The sequence below is a fragment of the Leptopilina heterotoma genome, unplaced genomic scaffold (genome assembly GCF_015476425.1).
Source record: "Leptopilina heterotoma isolate Lh14 unplaced genomic scaffold, ASM1547642v1 Lhet_108, whole genome shotgun sequence".
In the NCBI taxonomy this organism is placed as follows: Eukaryota; Metazoa; Arthropoda; class Insecta; order Hymenoptera; family Figitidae; genus Leptopilina; species Leptopilina heterotoma.
In genome coordinates, this window is record NW_025110825.1 from 2249993 (window position 1) to 2269289 (window position 19297).

The 19297-nt window shown below is 22.3% G+C and overlaps 1 protein-coding gene across 9 annotated transcripts in view; it reads left to right on the forward strand.

Annotated features, from left to right (window-relative positions):
• Positions 1-19297, forward strand: part of LOC122503283 — a 131673-nt gene that overhangs the window by 54203 nt on the left and 58173 nt on the right. Inside the window, exon 1 of one of the 9 annotated variants that reach the window (XM_043613788.1) lies at positions 10105-10611. The exons of the other annotated variants lie outside the window; for them this stretch is intronic. The gene's annotated coding sequence lies outside the window, so the exon portion shown is untranslated. Of the gene's footprint in view, positions 1-10104; positions 10612-19297 lie in introns of those variants that run through there. 9 annotated transcript variants of the gene reach the window in all.

Sequence of the window (19297 nt, forward strand, 5' to 3'; positions counted from 1 at the left end):
TGATGAAAATAATTTTGATGAAGTTGTAGTAACAATATTTTTATAATTTAAAATAATAATTTTATCAAAAATAACTAATTATATTAGTAAAATCGTGGATGAATTTTTTGCTTCAGCAATTAGTAAAAAATAACTAATTATTACTAAAGAATCACTAATTAATAGAAAAAAAGAAACTAAAAAATTAAGTCAAATTTCATTAATTGAATTAGTTACTACAAATTTCAGTCATTTTTACATAACCTATAAAAGTGAATTTAACTAATAATTAGTCATTATTAGCTATTTCATTAGTAAAATATTACTATTTGAATCGACTTTTTACTATCAAATTAGATATTTTTAACTAATTCCAATTTAGAAAGTAATTTTGTAAAACATGAAGAAATTGATTACTTCGACTCGAAGACTCGGAGTGAACGATATCTTCATGATTTATAATAATATTCTTATGATTTTGGATTTCAAGAAGGTTTTGAATTTGAATGTTTTGGAATTTTTAATTTCTATGAAAAAATATAATATTTTTTAAGAATCAGGAGAAAAGTGAAAATTTTATCTGAAAATCTGGGAAAAGTCAGGGGAAAAAAACTAATTTTTTGTAGCAACCCTGATGTTGCTAATAGTTTGTAATTAATTAATAATGTCGATGGAAATTAATCAAGAGTGTTAATAGTGTTAGTAGAAGTTAATTAATAATATTAATAATGGATAATTAAATAATTGGGTTAATAGAAGTTAATTAATAACGAAAGTGGACTTGAGAAATGCGCAGAAATGCTCTTTAAATGTTAGATGAGTGACAAAGAAAATTTTTCTTTTTTTTTAGATAAATATGTTTTTTTCCCCTTGAGTGAAAGAAGTCATATTTTTGTGTTAGAATATAGGGAAAATGGTATAGATTATTCACGGATGTTTTGTTAAATTGAAATCTATAGCTTCGATGTTCAATGGTAAAATAGTAAATGATCTTGTTAGAAAGTTAGATCAATCTATCATTTATAGGGGAGGGTCAGCATCCCCTTTTGCTCCAGCAACTCTCGATATTAAGCCTCTGGGCAAGCAAGGTGATTTAACGCATGAACTGCTTTAGGTTATCTGCTATCAACTCGATATTTATATGAGATTGATCCTTATAATGCGTATTTATATATTATTAATTTATTACACTTGAAAATTGTGTGAAAATATTTATTTAAAATTATTACAAGTAATATTAAAATATGTGTAAACAATATTAAGTACAAGTAATATTAAAATTAAGCACTTGAAGAATTGCGTATTTTTAAAAATTTAAACTTTCAAAACAGAAAAATTTTCTTTTTTCTTTACTTTAATTAAATTAAATTTGATAAATTAATATTAAATCCGTCTGTTTACTGAATTACTTATTTTACTCTTTTCTTTATGTTCTAGGTAAGCGAGAATTTTCAATATAATACCAACGACGACATTGAAACAACATATGGTGAGCAAATAAAAATATCGAACTTGTATTTTTGGTACATGAAAAAATATGAGATTTTTAATGATGGTCGATAAAATATCACATTTTCAAGGTGCTTTCTTTGTTTTTTTTTATTTTAAATTAAAAAGAATGAGAGAGTGCGTTTATATAGTGACAGTGACACTAATTTCCCAGCAGCAGTTACTAAATTTGAATCTTGCTTGTTAACTCTACTTTGTTTTTTCATCTTCTTTTTTAAAATTTCCGAAAGAGATTCCTATATACACTCCCTACGCGCGTGGACAAAAATAAACCATATCGAAACCCTCCCTTTTCTGTGTTAAATACGTACGGATTTAACTTTTATGACAAAATTTTTACGCTGTCAGCACAGCAAAAAGAAGAAATTTTTCTGTTTGTTGTATTGTGAAAGGATGCGCCAATTTGGAGCAATCGGAAGTGATTTTTCTTTGGTGAATCTTTTGTTTCATCTTTCTATACTAATTTTGATGGGTATTAATTTGATTTTAATTTGTTTAAAACCATTTAGAATTGGTTCTAATTCGAGATTTACTTATTCGAACCGTTTAGAATTGTTTCTAATAGGATTCTAACTTAATTAAACCGTTTGGAACTGATTATAATTGGATTTAACTTGTTTAAACAATTTAGAACTGGTTCCAGTCGGTTATTTAAAAATTTAAACAATTTGAAAATTGTTCTAATTCGATATTTACTTGTTCTAATTATTTAGAATCAGATTTTCACTTGTTTAAACCATTTAGAACTGGTTGTAATCGGATTTAACTGGTTTAAACCATTTAGAACTGGTTGTATTCGGATTTAACTGGTTTAAACCATTTAGAACTGGTTCTAGTCGGTTATTTACCAATTTAAAGTATTTAGAATCGGTTTTAATCAGATTTAACTAGTTTAAACCATTTAGAATCGGTTTTAATCAGATTTAACTTTTTTAAACCATTATAATCGATTTTAATCCGATATTAACTTGTTGAAACTATTTATAATTGATTGTAATCGGATTTTAACTTGTTTAAACCATTTAGAATCGGTTTTAATCAGATTTAACTAGTTTAAACCATTTAGAATCGGTTTTAATCAGATTTAACTTTTTTAAACCATTATAATCGATTTTAATCCGATATTAACTTGTTGAAACTATTTATAATTGATTGTAATCGGATTTTAACTTGTTTAAACCATTTAGAATCGGTTTTAATCAGATTTTACTAGTTTAAACCATTTAGAATAGGTTTTAATCAGATTTTAACTTGTTTAAACCATTTATAACTGGTTCCAGTCGGTTTTTTTACCGACTTAAACTGTTTAGAAATGGTTCTAATCCGATATTTACCTGTTCAAACCATTTAGAATTGATTATAATCGGATTTCAACTTGTTTAAACCTTTTAGAAGTGGTTCTAGTTTGTTATTTACCAATTTAAACTATTTAAAAATGGTTCTAATCCGATATTTACTTGAACAAACCATTTAGAATCAGTTTTAATCGGTTTTAACTTGTTTAAACTATTTAGAAATGGTGCTAATACGATATTTACTTATTTGAATTCTTTAGAATTGGTTCTACTCGGTTTGAAGCGATAGGATTTGGTTTATATCAAATTTGAAACATTCTGAATTGGTCCCTTTTTGTTTGAACTGATTGAATTCGATTATTTTTCCGGTTCAAACCTGTTTCAACAAATTTTAATTGGTTCTAATCCAATTTTTACATTTTCAAACATTTTAAAATTAGTTTCAGTAGGTTTAAAGCGATAGGATTAGATTTTTATCGAATTTGAAACATTCCAAATTGGTTCTAATCCGGTTTTAACCTGTTTAAACAAATAAGAATTGGATCTGCTTGTTTCTAAATGCTTATAGTAATCGAACTTGATTTTTGTCGTTTCAAACCTGTTTTTTGAACATATTAGAATTGGTTCAAATACGATTTTAACTGGTTAAAACAGGTTTGGTGTCGGTTCTTATCGGATTTTAAATTGTTAAGCAAATTAGAATCCGTCCTAATCCGATTTTGACTTATTTAAACAAAATAGAATTGGTCCTAATCGGTTTTTAACTTATTTAAACAAATTACAATTGGTTCCAAACGGTTTCTGGCAATAAATTTTGATTTTTATTCTATTTAAATTGTCCAGAACTTGTTCCTATGTTTGTACGAATCGAATTTGATTTCTTTTGTTTGAAACCTGTTTTAACAGATTAGAATTGGTTCTAATCAGATTTTAACGAGTTTAAACAGATTAGAATTGGTTCTAATCGGATTTTAACGAGTTTAAACAGATTAGAATCGGTTCTATCATGGATTTTAATTTATTTAAACAAATTAGAAACCGTTTTGATCTAATTTTAACTTATTCAAACAAATTTGAATGGGTTTTCTACCAATTCAAACCCGTTTAAACAAATAAAGGTTCTATCGGATTTTATCTTGTTTAAACAAATTCGATTTGGTTTTTTTTATCGATTTTTGTTACTCAAATTTCGTTTATATCTGATTTCATTCATTTAAAGTTGGTTTTTAGTTGTTTCTATCAATCGGATTTGATTTCTTTTAATTCAAACCTGTTTCAACAAGTTATAATTGGTTCCAATCCGATTTTAACTAGTTTCAACGGATTAGAATCGGTTCTAATCGAATATTAACTTATTTAAACAAATTAAAAACGGCTTTAAACCAATTTTAACCTATTTAAACAAATAAGAATTGACTCTAATCGAATTTTTACCTGTTTTAACAAATTCATATTGGTTCTAATATGATTTTAACTTCTTGAATATTAACTTCTTCAAATAAAAATAAATACGAACTGGTGCTTATCGGTTTCTGTCAAAATTATATTCTTATCATATTTAAATCAGGCAAAACTTGTTCCTATTCTTAGTACCAATAGGATTTAATTTTTGTTTCCTTCTAAATAATATTTGAACCAATTAGAATTAATTCTTGACCGTCTGTACTATTCAGATTTATTGAGTGCTACTTTTGGACCTGTTCGAACCAATTAGAATTAGTTCTTATCGTTTCATAGCTAACAAGTTCGATTCTTTTTTGTTCTAAACTTGTTTGAATGAATAAAAATTGTCTCGAATCGGTTTCTATCAATCAGATTTGGTTGGTTGGTCTAGTGGTTAGAGCATCGGCCTTCGGATTATAGAGTCGTGCGTTCGATTCCTGGCGCCTTAGAATTTTTTCTCTCGTTTTATTTGATAGTTTATTAATTAGGTCAATAAATTCTAATCAAAATCCGTTAATTAATTTTTTTTGAATTCTAATTATTATTTCAACAAAGAAAATTATGTTTTACAATCGTAATATCGCAAAATCGTTATACTAGCGTACAAATCAGTACAAATCGTCTTCCTTGTCTCTGTAGATCTTGTAGTTCTTCACATAATCGAAGATTAGACTAATAAATTGCAAATATTTTTATCGTGTGTCAGTGGTCTAGTGGTTAGGGCACCGGCCTTCGGACTATAGAGTCGTGCGTTCGATTCCTGACGCCTGAGAATTTTTTCTCTCGTTTTATTCGTTAGTTTAATATTTAATAGTTTAATAAATAATAATTCAACAAGTTCTAATAAAAATTCGTTAATGAATAAATTATTATTATTTGCAAAAGCAATTTAACTCGATTGCAATTTTCGATTCGAATTTGCAAATAGCGAGGAAATAGTGACACGCGAATTCCTTCAAATATCGCGTGAACGAAAGGAGGGAAAGCAAAAGAAGAAAAAGAAGGAAGGAAAGGAAAATCGAAATTGGCATTGATCCTGGGGTATATCCCAGACTTCCTGCGGACGTATAATGTGACGAAAATTGACGAGATCGAACCGGATGACATGAGAAATAGCACCGGTAATGCGTACTACGTCCTCCGTTTGGGAAGGGAGACGAACAAGGAGGGTGACGACTGACGACTAACTCGACCACTACATTATCCAGCAGTATCGTGCCTACCGCCTACCGGGCCGAAACGAGAGAGAGACGTCTCTCTCGGTGAAATTGCTAACGATCAATTTATATATATAAATATATCGACCACTTTCCAAACACCGAAACCAGATTCCAATAAATTATGACTAATTAATCATCGAGATAAAATAAAATAATTTCGAGATTTATCAAAATGAAAAGTTGAGCGCGGCAAAATGTGTAATCTTTCTCTCTCACTCTCCTCTCTCTTTCTCTCTCTCTCTTTCTCTCCATCTCCCTGCACACGATTAAATCGTAAATTATAATATGATTGCTATACGGTGTTTTCGTGCGTGCTTCTAATCGTTCCAAGTAGTAAAAGTTAGTGATGGAATGACTTGATCCTAAAGATTCAGTGAATTAGTGTGCTCTCTGAATGTTATTAAGCTCATTCAATTGGAATTTCTGTCGTTTTGTTATAACTATATACACACGCATTGCAAGTTCTATACTCATCAGACAAAAGCATCACTTTATTACTCTTATTTGTAAATTACTTAATGGGAGCAGCTTGATGATGAAAAAGCAAATTATTTTTTTTTTCTATTCTTTTTTATTTTTCTTAATTCTCTCGTTTTATCAAAATTAGTTCCTGGCTTTATTTTTGGGGTGAGGATATAAATATAGAGAATAAAATCTATTTGGAGAACTAATTTTTGATCATTAATTAAATTAGTTCTTCTAAAATAGATATTTTTATATTCTCGTTCATAGCAACTTGGAAAATTTATCATTTTTTGTTCATAATTTCGGAATTTAAAATAAATTTTAAATTGTATTGCAATATTTTTTTAATTTTGGGGCTAAAATTAATTAAATTTTAGCAAATTGAAATTAAATTTATTGAAGTATTTATTTATTTAGGTATTTGTTTATTTACTCAGTTATTTTATTTATTTATAAATATTTATATTTACTATTTATTTGTTTATTTTTAAATAATTGTATTCACTTCTTATTTATTTATTTCTATGTTTTTGTATTTACATTTTTATTTATTTATTGAAATACGGGGGCAGAGCCCTTTCGAATGTTTATTTATTTATTTATTTACCTGAGTAAATGGGCTTGCAAACCTAACATTGTTTAATAAATAAATAAAATGAATGATTAAAATAAATAAATACCTAAAATGAATAAATAAATTACATAAATAAATTAATAAATAAAACGTATAAATAAAAAAAATTAAACAAACAAATAAATTAGTAAATAAAATAAATAAATTACATAAATAAATTAATAAATAAAACGTGTAAATAAGTACCTTAATTAAATAAAATAAATTAAATGAATAAATTAAATAAACAAATTAATAAATAAAACGTGTAAATAAATTAAATAAAATAAATTAAATGAATAAATTAAATAAACAAATTAATAAATAAAACGTGCAAAAAAATAAGTTAAATAAAGAAATTAATAAGCAAAACGAATAAATAAAAAAAATTAAGGAGACAAATAGATCAATAAATAAAATAAATAAATTATTTATAAAGAAATTAGTAAATAAAACGTGTAAACAAGTAAATCAAATAAATAAATAAAATGAATAAATGAAATAAACAAATTAATAAATAAAACGTATAAATAATTAAGTTAAATAAATAAATTATTTATAAAGAAATTATTAAATAAAACGTGTAAATATGTAAATTGAATAAATAAATAAAAAAATGAATAAATTAAATAAACAAATTAATAAAAAAATAAAATAAGAAAGTACTAAATTTTTTTTATTTGTAATTTGTTATTATTATCTTTGAATATTTTCGTAATATAATATTGCAGAAAAATTCCGATCGCATTTTTATTTTATGTGAGAGCTCTCTTGATTTGTATGAAATTAGTGATTATTGGTGACCAACAGTCCTTTATTTAGCAATTATGTTATCAAAGCAATGCAGCCTTCTGCTCATTGTCAGTGGATTTTTTTTTTTTTTTTTTTTGCTTTTTTCTTTCAACAATTGTTTATTGCTCTGAGGCTCAAAATAGGTTTTTCAGACATATAGTTTTAGTCATATTAACAAGCAAAATCGTAATAACCAATGTTTATGTTCAAATTCTGCGCATACCGTTGATAACAATTATAAATATTTAAAGACAAAAATTTTAGTTAAAAATTAGGATTTAGGACCAAAAAAAAATGCTGTTAATGTTAATTAGTAATTTACGTTAAAGAAGAAAAATTCGAAATGTTAATTAAAATGTTAATTGTATAAATGAATTTGAATTAATTTTTAAAAATTGATTTTTCAGTAAATTAATGAATTATTTTTTACAATAATTTTTAGAACAATCAATTTAAAGGAAAATAAAAAAATAAAAACAATTAATTTTTATACAATCAATTTAAAGAAAGAGGAAAAAAGTAAAAGAACAAAATAAAAATATTTTTTTTTACTTTTTTTTATTTCGTTTGTATTATAATTTTAGTCTATAAATAAATTATCAGTGAATACAGGATTTCTTTTTCTCGCTCGAAACTTGAAATGTTGTTTAATTAGTTTTATTATGAATGGTAGTTCAATAAATTCTTTTACAATGACTTCTGTACAAGTACATGCCACTTGTTTTATGAAAATTTATATATAACTTTCATTTAAATTAAAAGTGAAAATCGGATAAACTTGGTTGTTTTCTTTTTATATATTTATTTTCAAGATCTGAAACTGCAAATATTTCTAGTTTGCTGATAGACAATCTCTATTTTCTCAGAGAATGTTCTATATTTCGCGAAACATTCTTTTTTTGTGCAGAAACAAAATAATTTGCTTTTCATCTCGGGGGGGTTTTTTTATTGTAAGTTTTTCTCATCTTGATAAGTCGGAAAAAAATTTAGTGCATAACAATTTTAGTCAAATTACAAAAAAAAAAAATATTACAATATATCTTAATGATTCAAAAAATAAAAATTAATTGCAAATTACAAACAAATCTAAAAATTTATTTCAAATTACAAAAAAAGATTAAAAATTTGTTGCAAATTACAAAAAGAAAATAAAAAATTTATTGCAAATTACAAAAAAAAAATCTATGACTTTATTGTAGATTATAAAGGAAAATCTACATTGCAAAAAAAAAGGTTTGGATAATAACGAAGAGAAAAAAAAATAGAAATGCAATAAAAGTGTGTGATAATAAATTTTATGAATATTTACGTGAAATTCTGACAAGTTAGAAAGAAAAAAAATTTGTCAAATAATCTATTTTTGTCTCTTTCTTGTTATAAAAATTTCGAATGAATTTTCTTCTTTTTCTTTTGGGGGAAAAAAAATATTTAATTTAAATATATATTCATTATTATTAATGGAATCACATTTTTTTTTGCCTCGTGTCCTGAAGACTATTTTAAACAACTCCTGGCATAGATTTTCCAAAATCTTGATGTGTTTCATAAATAGAATTTAGAAAATCTAAAATTATTTCACGAATGTCTTAATGCTTAATATTAAAGGAATTTTAATAATATTAGATTTTGCAATGTTTTTTTAGCTTTACTGTATATTTGTATTTAAATACATTTGTTTCGTCTTTTATACACATATATAAATTTCGTCTATTTGAATTAGTATTTTATTATTATTTTTTTTTTTTTTTAAATATTACGAAAATAGTATAAACACAATTACAATATAATATAATTGGGTCATTGCCAAATAGTTTGAAAATTGCAGTCTACGAAATTTTCTGTATAGAATTAGTGAAAAAAATTTGTATATATTATAACAAATTATTATTATTATTTTTTTTTATTAAAATTTGTTACAATTATTGTTATTTAAAATTATAGAATACAATTACAATTATAGAAGCTGCTATTATTATTTTTTCGTATTAAAAATTAAAAATTCAGAGCTTTTTTTTAATAATTATTTACAATTCGAAGCTTTTATTATTTTTTTATTGAAAATTTAAAGCTTTTATTCTTGTTATTAGATAATTATTTACAATTTAAACTTTTTATTATTTTCTTCCATTAAAAATTCAGTAGAGAATATAAATTGAGAAAAAATAGTTATGTTTAGTAAATACTCTTGTAATAAATGATTGCAATTAATAATAGAGATAACACAATTTATTCTAATCAACATTCCGAAAGAGAATTAGTAATTTCACTGAAATTCATTTTTGATATTTTTATTATTATATATTATATTACTATTTTATTGTTTATTTCAAATTGATTGGGATTTTTTTGTTAATTTTATTTTACATCTTGATTAAAATTAATTTGATAATTAATAAATTGTAGTTTTTTATTAATAACAATAATTTAATGCAGGTATCTGAACTTTTGTCGATTTTCCACTTTCGACTAGAAAAAAATAAAATAATAATAAATAATAAAAATAATATTTATCATTATTATTATTAAAATTATTAATAATAATTATTAGTGAAAAACAATTTATTTAGTAGAAAAATAAAAAAAAGTAGAAAATATTTTTTAGAGCAGAATAAATAAAACAAAAATAAAAAAATAGAAAACTTTTTGCAGAGAAAAATGAATAAAATAAAAATTAAAACGAAAAAAAACATTTTGTACAGCGCATAATAAATAAAAAAAGAGAATTAGAAAAAAAATTAAATGCAAATAATTTGGAGTAAATCGTCAATACATATAAATATTAATAATAATCAAAGTGAGGGTTTTTTTGATGAGAAATATTTACTTGGCACTATTAACCTTTTTACAAACGAAGTGATATTTTTATCTAGCGTATAAACAAAAAAATGTGTGTTTGTGTAAAGTGTATAGCAATCATTTGGAATATCATCAGTCTTTGAATAATTTCATTTTCTCTCTCTACTTTATTATAGGAACCGCAGTCATTTTAACTTGGAAATCGTTTATATGACGCGAATCGTTGATAAGCAGTTTTGTATAAAACAGTAGCCGGTGTCTCCTTGATTAATAACTGTGTGTGTGAGTTTGTGTCTTTATATAAAATTTTATAGTGATGACAGTGAAGGTGATTATATGCAAACAATATTAAATATTGTGTGTGCTGTGTGTCTATATGAGACAAAGTAAAAATTTTTTTGAGGATTACTTCTACTTTACATACCTACATACATACTCTCGGAGATATAATATCCTATTAGTGGATTTTTGAATAGTTCATGGTTAATTAATTCCTCAGGTGAGATATTTATTTATGAATTAGAGTATAAGAGATAAAGTACTCTATATGATTGTAGAGATAAAATATAAGATTAGATATAAAATAGAAATTGTTAATGAATTCTATACTAGAATTCTGAAAGAATTCACATAAGTCACTTCGGTGAAAAGTTCACAAGGTTTGATTTTTTTTTCTATTGTAGTCAAAATATTTTTTTTCTGTGAATCGTTATTGATTTTTATTTTATTTATTTTATTATTATTATTATCATTTATTTGTAGAAAAAACATATTTTTCTTGACAAGAAGAATTTTTCTCAATTGTTGAATAACGTTTTTTGATTAGAAATGTTTCTTTTTGAAATTGTTATTATTTAATAAAAAAAAATTGACAAAACATTTTTTTTTATACAATTTTATAAATAAATATATTTTTATAAAATTTGAAAAAAAAATATTTTTTCTTCCAAATCTTTGATTATGAACGTTGTGAACTTCGCGCCAAAGTCAGAATTCTAAATGGATTTTAAAAGATTAATAAGAAAAAATTTATTAAATTCGGTATTTTATTAATTTGAAAACAAAAATAATAAACAGAAGAATTATTTTAAAAGAAATTTCATAAAAGTCGAATTTAAAACAATGGGAAATTGTTTGCCAAATGGAAAACTTTGCTATAAAAATATTGAATTTACGTATGATTTTTTTTAATCAAATTGTATCATAATAATATTAATCAGGGATTTTTAGTAAAAGTACTGGAAAAAATTAAATTTTTAAAATTCATGAGAAAACTCTGAATTTTGATGTTTTTTTTGTTTGCCTCGTATAAACTATAAAATTATTTGCCACTAATTTTAATACAAAACCTTCAATTTTTTCTATTTCTGACAATAATTTATTTTTAAATAACTTAATTTTTCAAGAACTATCATAAAATTATGACTTATAAATTATTTAATGAATAATATCTACAATTTTCATAAATACTAGATTTATAGAAGAATTTTAGTTAAAAACACTAAAAAAAATTGAATTTTGGAAAAGTTACAAATGATTCCAGAAATTCAATTATATTCAAAAGTTATAAAAATTCTTCGTAGAATTTCAATTATGTTCAAAAATTAAAAAAAAATTATCGTCAAAATTTCAATTATCTTTAAATATAATAAAATTCTTCAGCAAAATTCAATTATTTTAAAAAATTTTAATAAAATTCTTGGCAAAATTTCACAGGAATTCAATTATTTACAAAATTTTTAATAAATTTCTTCGAAATAATTCAACTATTTTCATAAGTAATCAAATTTTCACATGAATTCAATTATTTAAAATACAAAATTTCATAAAATTTTTCGAAAAATATCAATTATTTAAAAAGATTTTTATAAAATTCGTCGCAAGAATTCAATTATTTAAAAAAATTTAACAAAGTTCTTTTCAAGAATTCAATTATTTTTATAATTAATAAAATTCTTCACCGAAATTCAATTATTTTTATAAACTTGAATGAAGTTCGTTGCAAGAATTCAATTATTTATAGAAATAATAAAATTCTTCACAGAAATTCAGTTATTTTTATAAACTTGAATAAAATTCGATGGAAGAATTAAATTATTTTCAAAAGTAATAAAATTCTTCGCAGAAATTAAATTATTTTAGAAAAATTTTAATAATATTCTTGGGAAAATTTTAATTATTTTCATCATAAATAATAAAACTCATTCCAAGATTTTAATTATTTTTGATACAATATTTTAATCGAATTCCTCGAAAAATGTAATTATTCTTAAAAATTTTATTAAAATTTGTCAAAAGAATTCAATTATTTAAAAATTTGTTGATAAAATTCTTTATGAGAATTCAATTTTAACAGACATTCAATTATTCAATAAATTATTTATTTTTTAATTAAAATAATAGAATTCTTCTAGAATTTTCTAATAAAAATTGTTTTGAAAATAAATTACCGAATAATCGATTTATTATTTATGAAAATAATTGAATTATTGAAACGAAATTTATTAAATTTCTTTTTAATAATTGAATTTTTGAAAAATTTTATTTTAATTTAAATTATTACAAAACATAAAGAAGGCGATCGATTTCTTTATGTTTTACAATAAAATTTTGATAAGTTGTTAATTTCAATAGGTTTGAATTAAAAATTTTTTTAAATCTTAATTCTTCTTTGTGATAATTGATAATTTTAATACTTTTCTAATTTTTACCATTGAAAAAAAATTGTTTTTATTTAATTTCCTAAAAAAAATTAAATATGACAATGAAAAAATTGAAAAAACAAATTTAGTATGCCGTGTTTCCAATCAATTCGTTTGACATGATTTATTACGCATTTATAAACGGTTGACCCCTTGAAACTTTACATTTGAGAAGTTCTTTCTTTCCTGATATTTTTTGCTATTTCTTTTTTTTTTCTTGTTTTTCAATTTTTTTTCGGTTTTTATTCCGTTGAGGTAAAATTTATTATTGTTTTCTTGTTCGCTCGTAATAAACAAAAATAAAATAAAATAAGAACTCTCTTTCTCTCTCATTATGTACACGTATATATATACAACCGAGGATTCACGCAACGAAGTGCAAAGTACGAGAAATAATAAAAACGAAACGTAACGGTCACTGAAACCATTCACGATGATCCCGGTCCTTCTCTTCGTGCTCTTTTGTTTCCGGTTCCAGTGTCTCAATCAAAGAATTATTATATTATATACCTGCTGGCTTGTTGGCTTGCTTGCTCACTCGTTCGCTTGCATTTACTAAATTTGATTACACAAGAAAATGACGTTGTTTGCTCTCATTTTATTACCGGATAAAAATCCTCTAAAATTGGTTTCAATTCTTTTATATACACACACGAAACAATCTTATCTTATACGTTTATAATGATAAAAAATAAAAAAAAATTGTGCGATCAAATAAAAGAAAATTGCATCGAATTTTATGATTTCTTCTTCTTTTCTTTTTTTAGTAAATTTTCTAGTTTTTTAATTGTTGATTTTTTTTAATTTAAATTATAGCAATTTTTTTAAATTAATGAATTTTTTTTAATTACCAATTTTTCTTCATTAACAGTTTTTTTATTAACAATTTTCTTTAATTGTAAACTATCGTAAAATTTACAAATTGGAAATTATTTCCTTTTTATTTGTTTGTACAATTAAATTGTATTGTAATTATCGTATTGCTTTTTTGTTATTTCTTTTAAAAAAAACAATAATATAATTGCAATTTTCGCGAAGAATTTAAAAAAAAAATTTTAAATCCTAATTAAATTCTTTTGAAGGATTTCTTTGAATTTTTTTTTAAATTAGTGATGTTTCTTTCTTTTTTTTTTCTTTAATATTTTAATTGAAAATTTTGAAAGCAATTGAATTTTATTAAAATTGTATTGAAAATAATTGAATTCTTGCGAAGAATTTTACTATTTATAAAAATAATGGAAATGTTTCGAAGAATTCATTAAAATTTTAAGAAATAATTAAATTGTTATGAAGAATTTTATAGAAATATTTGAAAATAATGAAATAAAAAAAATATTAAAAAATTTGAATATAGGAATTGAATTCATTTAAAGAATTTTTCAACATTTTTTCAAATAATTAAATTCTGTCGAGAAAATGTAATTAAAATTGTATTGAAAGTAATTTAATTCATGACAAGATTTTTATTAAAATTCTATAAAATAATATTGAATTGTTTTGAAGAATTCATGTCAAGATTTTTATTAAAAATTGTTTAAAATAATTAAATTGATTTGAATAATTTTGTTTTCAATATTCTTGAAAATGATAAAGTTTTTTTAAAATAATTTTTTCTGAAAATTTGGAAAATAATTGAATTTTTTTTTCAATACAATTTTAATTGATTTCTTCGAAAATTGTTTTGAAAAATTGTATTACAATTTTTAAAACCTGTTAGGGAAATTTTATTAAAATTATCTCAAAGGTAATTGAATTTTTTCGTAGAAATTTAATTAAAATTGTATTGAAAATAATTGAATTTCTCAGAAGAATTTTATTATTTACCAAAATAATTGAAGTCTTGGCAAGAATTTTACAATTGATAACAAAAATAATTGAATTGTTTCGAAGAATTTTATAAGAATTGTTGAAAATAATTGAATTTAAATAATAGTTTTAAAAAAATATTTGTATTCTTTCGAGAAATTTAATTAAAATTGTATTTAAAAATAATTGAATTCCTTTGAAGAATTTTTTTATTTATAAAAATAATTGAATTCTTGCGGAGGATTTTACAATTCATAAAAATAATTGAATTGTTTCGAAGAATTTTATTTGAATTTTTAAAAATAATTGAATTTTTAGAAGGAATTTTATTTAAAATTTTGAAAATAATAATTTTTTTAAAAGTAATTTCATCAAAATTGTTGAAAATAATTTAATTTATATTAAATACCAAATTCCTTATCATTTGCTAGTACCAATAATAATTTTAATAAAACAATATTTTGTTGAGAAAATTTTTCTAATTGCGGAATATTTTATGTATAAAAGAGAAATTGTAATTATGAGTGAAAATAAAAAAGCGATTTTACAGATGATAAAAAAAGTGGTTCATAAGAAAAATCTCAGAGAATGAGATTTGAAAATAAAAAAAAATTATTCTCTCTAGTCATGTATTATGAAATGAAAAATCGAAAGTGAAAGGAGGAGAGTGAGAGGGGTCACACGAAAAAAAATAGGTGCAACTGTCAAGTATATATTTGAGACGGAAATTTCTAGCGGAACGATACTCGTTAGGAAATTTTCGATCTATGACAATGATTCCTTAACGAATTATCTAACGGACCGTTTTCTCCATTCCAATTATAATATATATGTATATCATAAATTGAATTATTGATTTCAAGCAAAATTATATTCCATACACATCCCCTCTCTTTATTTTCGATTTCACCTAAATGAAAGGATTGTAGTTTAAAATATTATTTTTAAATATTTTCGAATATTATTTTTGAATGTTTAAATATTTTAAAACAATATTTTTAAATATGTTTAAATATTTTTAAACATTTTTAAATATTTTAAAATATTTTTAAACATTTTTAAATATTTATAAACATTTTTAAATATTAATCTTTAAAGACAAAAATTTTGTTAATATTATAATTTTGTTGTTGTGAAATGAAACATTAGCAGAACTAAATTTTCGAAAATTAAGATAGTAAAAAAATTTTAGGTAAAAGAAATTCATTTTTTTCTCAACAAATTGAAAATTTTACGTTGAAAGATTTTTTTGCAAATTTTTCTAATTGACTGTGTTCTAAAAAAGAAAAAAAAATTGTTAATAGAAAAATTTTTAATTTTCATAATTTTTGAGAGAGAAAAAAATTTGTCCCTTTCTGGATAATAAATTTTTCTTTTTCTTCAAGATGAAGATAAAGTATTTAGAACTTGAAACGAAATCAACTGTAACAAGACTAATTCAGACGTGACACAAACTCGTCACTACCGTTTCTCATTGTTGATAATTTGCACGGGTGATGAAAGCAAATGATAAATGACATCGAGATCAAAATCAGGCCGGATTCCGCAAATATTCTGATAGATATACAACATATATAGTATGTATATTTATAAGAAAAACATATATGAGAAATAGAGCAAGGCTTATAATTTATATATTTCAATCCGTGTGTTCTTTTTTTCTCTCATTCGACAATATATTTATAATAATAAATATATTATTATTGATTTTCAAATTGAATTTTCATTACAATTTATTGATTTTATTGAAAGGGAACTAAATTATATTTTATCTGCTATATGTATTTTCTATAGTAATTTTAAAAGGAAAATTGAATCTAATTTCGATTTTAATATGTATTGAATTTAAGTATATACAGATGCACCAGGAGAAAGTTGAATCTTTTGTGTTCAGAAATTTTTTTTTATAACTTTGTAACTATAAATTTTGTGAAACAAAATGTTTTAGTATTTGCATTATTAGCTGTTATTTAGAAAAAAAATGTATATTTTTTTATTAATCACTATTGAAGAAATCTATTTATATATTAATAAATTATTAATTTATTTAATTTATTAATACCACTAATTACAATTATTTTTAGAAAATACATATTAATTAAATTCGAATATTTTCAAGAATTTTTCTATATATTCAATTATTTTTAACAAATTTTAATGAAATTCTTTTTTAAAAATCATTATTTTCAAAATTTCTAAGAATTCAATTATTATTGTAAATAATAAAATTATTCTGAGAAATTCAATTATTTTCAATACAATTTTAATAAAATTTCTCCAAAGAGTACAATTATTTTAATATAAATTCAATTATTTTTATGAATTGTAAAATCCTTCGTAAGAATTCAATTATTTTTAAGAATTGTAAAATCCTTCGTAAGAATTCAATTATTTTCATAAATAAGAAAATTCTTCAACGGAATTCAATTTTTTTAAATACAATTTTAATAAAATTTCTTGAAAGAATAGAATTATTTTTAAAAATATTATTTAAATTCAATTATTTCCAAGAGTTTTAATAAAAATTCAATTATTTTCAACAATTCTGATAAAATTCTTCGTAACAATTCAATTATTTATTTTTATCAATTGTAAAATTCTTGGAAAAAATTCAATTATTTTTGAAAATAATAAAATTCTTCTGAGAAATACAATTATTTTCAATACAATTTTTTTCAATACAATTTTAATAAAATTTCTACGAAAAAATTCAATTACATTTGAGATAATTTTAATAAAATTTCTCTAACAGATTAAATTATTTTTAAAAATTGTAATAAAATATTTCAAACCAATTAAATTGTTCTCAAAAGTTGTAAATAAAATTATTTGTAAATTTCAATTATTTTAAAAATTTTCAATTAAAATAATTATTAAAAAATTACATTTTTTTTACGATATTTAATGAAATTCTAAAAAAATGTAATTTATTTACACCAACTATAATAAAATTGTTTACAAAAATTTAATTTTTCATAAATAATTTTAATATAATTTAATAGGACAATTATTAATTATTAATTACAATTAATTAAACATGATTATTTAAAAAACTTATAAGAAAATCTTCATAAAATTATTTTCATAAATAAGAAATATTCAGAAAAAATTCTTCGAAACAATTCAATTATTTTTATGAATTGTAAAGTCCTCAGCAAGAATTCTATTATTTTTATAAATAAGAAAATTCTTGAAAAGAATTCAATTATTTTCAATACAATTTTAATAAAATTTCTCGAAAGAATATACAAATATTTTTAAAAAATATTATTTAAATTCAATTATTTTCAACAATTTTAATAAAATTCTTTTTGAAAAATCATTGTTTTCAAAATTTTTAATTGAAATTTCCAAAAATTCAGAAAAAATTCTTCGAAACAATTCAATTATTTTTATGAATTGTAAAGTCCTCAGCAAGAATTCTATTATTTTAATAAATAAGAAAATTCTTCAAAGAAATTCAATTATTTCCATTACAATTTAAAAATAATTTCTCGAAAGAATACAAATATTTTTAAAAATATTATTTAAATTCAATTATTTTCAACAATTCTGATAAAATTCTTGGCAAGAATTCAATTATTTTCGTAAATAATAAAATTCTTCTTAGAAATTAAATTATTTTGTATACAATTTTAATAAAATTTCTATGTGAAAAAATTCAATTAGATTTGAGATAATTTTAATAAAATTTCTATAACAGGTTTTAAAAAATGTAATAATATTTTTCTAAACATTTCAATAAATTGTTCTCAAAAATTTTTAATAAAATTTTTTATAAATTTCTATTATTTTTAAAATTTTTAAAATTTTCAATTAACATTATTTTAAAAAATTACATTATTTTTATGAAATTTAATTAAATTCTTTAAAAAGATGTAATTATTTACAAAAAATCGAATAAAATTGTTTAAAAAAATTTAATCCCTAAGTAAATAAAAGAATTGAAATTAATATTTGTATCGCTAAAAACCTAAAATAATAAATAATATAATAATAAAATAATAGTTTTCGACGCTGAGCGTCGATGATAATAAAACACAAATTATAATTGACAAAAATATCATTGTTCGTTGGAACTTTTGAAACTTTAGGAACAAAAAAAATAGTATAGCGACAATGGGAGTGAGAGAGAAGTCTTGGTTCTTCTCTTTCGCACTCATTCACCCCCCCCCCCTCCCTCCGACTTCCACTCGGCGCTTGCGCTCTAAATTCCCCCACTTCTCTAAAATATAATTAAAAATGCAGTTAAAACCCTAAAATTAATTAATAATTAAAATACACATTTGGTAGTGTGACCCCTTTTTAATATTTTTTACATTATTTTTGATTCGCGCGATGATTCAGAGAGCGAGAAGAAAATTAATTAAACCGAAAGTGTTGACGAAGAATTTTTTTTTTTTTTTAATACACAATGGACAACGTGAAGAGAATAAAATATATAGTGAGGGGGGGGGGGGACAAAAAAACGTAACTTGATTTGGGCATGTAGCAAATTTTCGGATAATTTATTTGAGCCTCCACCTGGTTGACCTATTATCTACCTCGAGCCTGCGCCTACCTCATCATATTGACGACAACATATGTGAAAAATTAAAAGCGTGTTGGTATTTCGTTCACATATATGTAGAAAATATACACGAGAGAGGCGGCCTTTATACGGAGAGAAGTTAATAA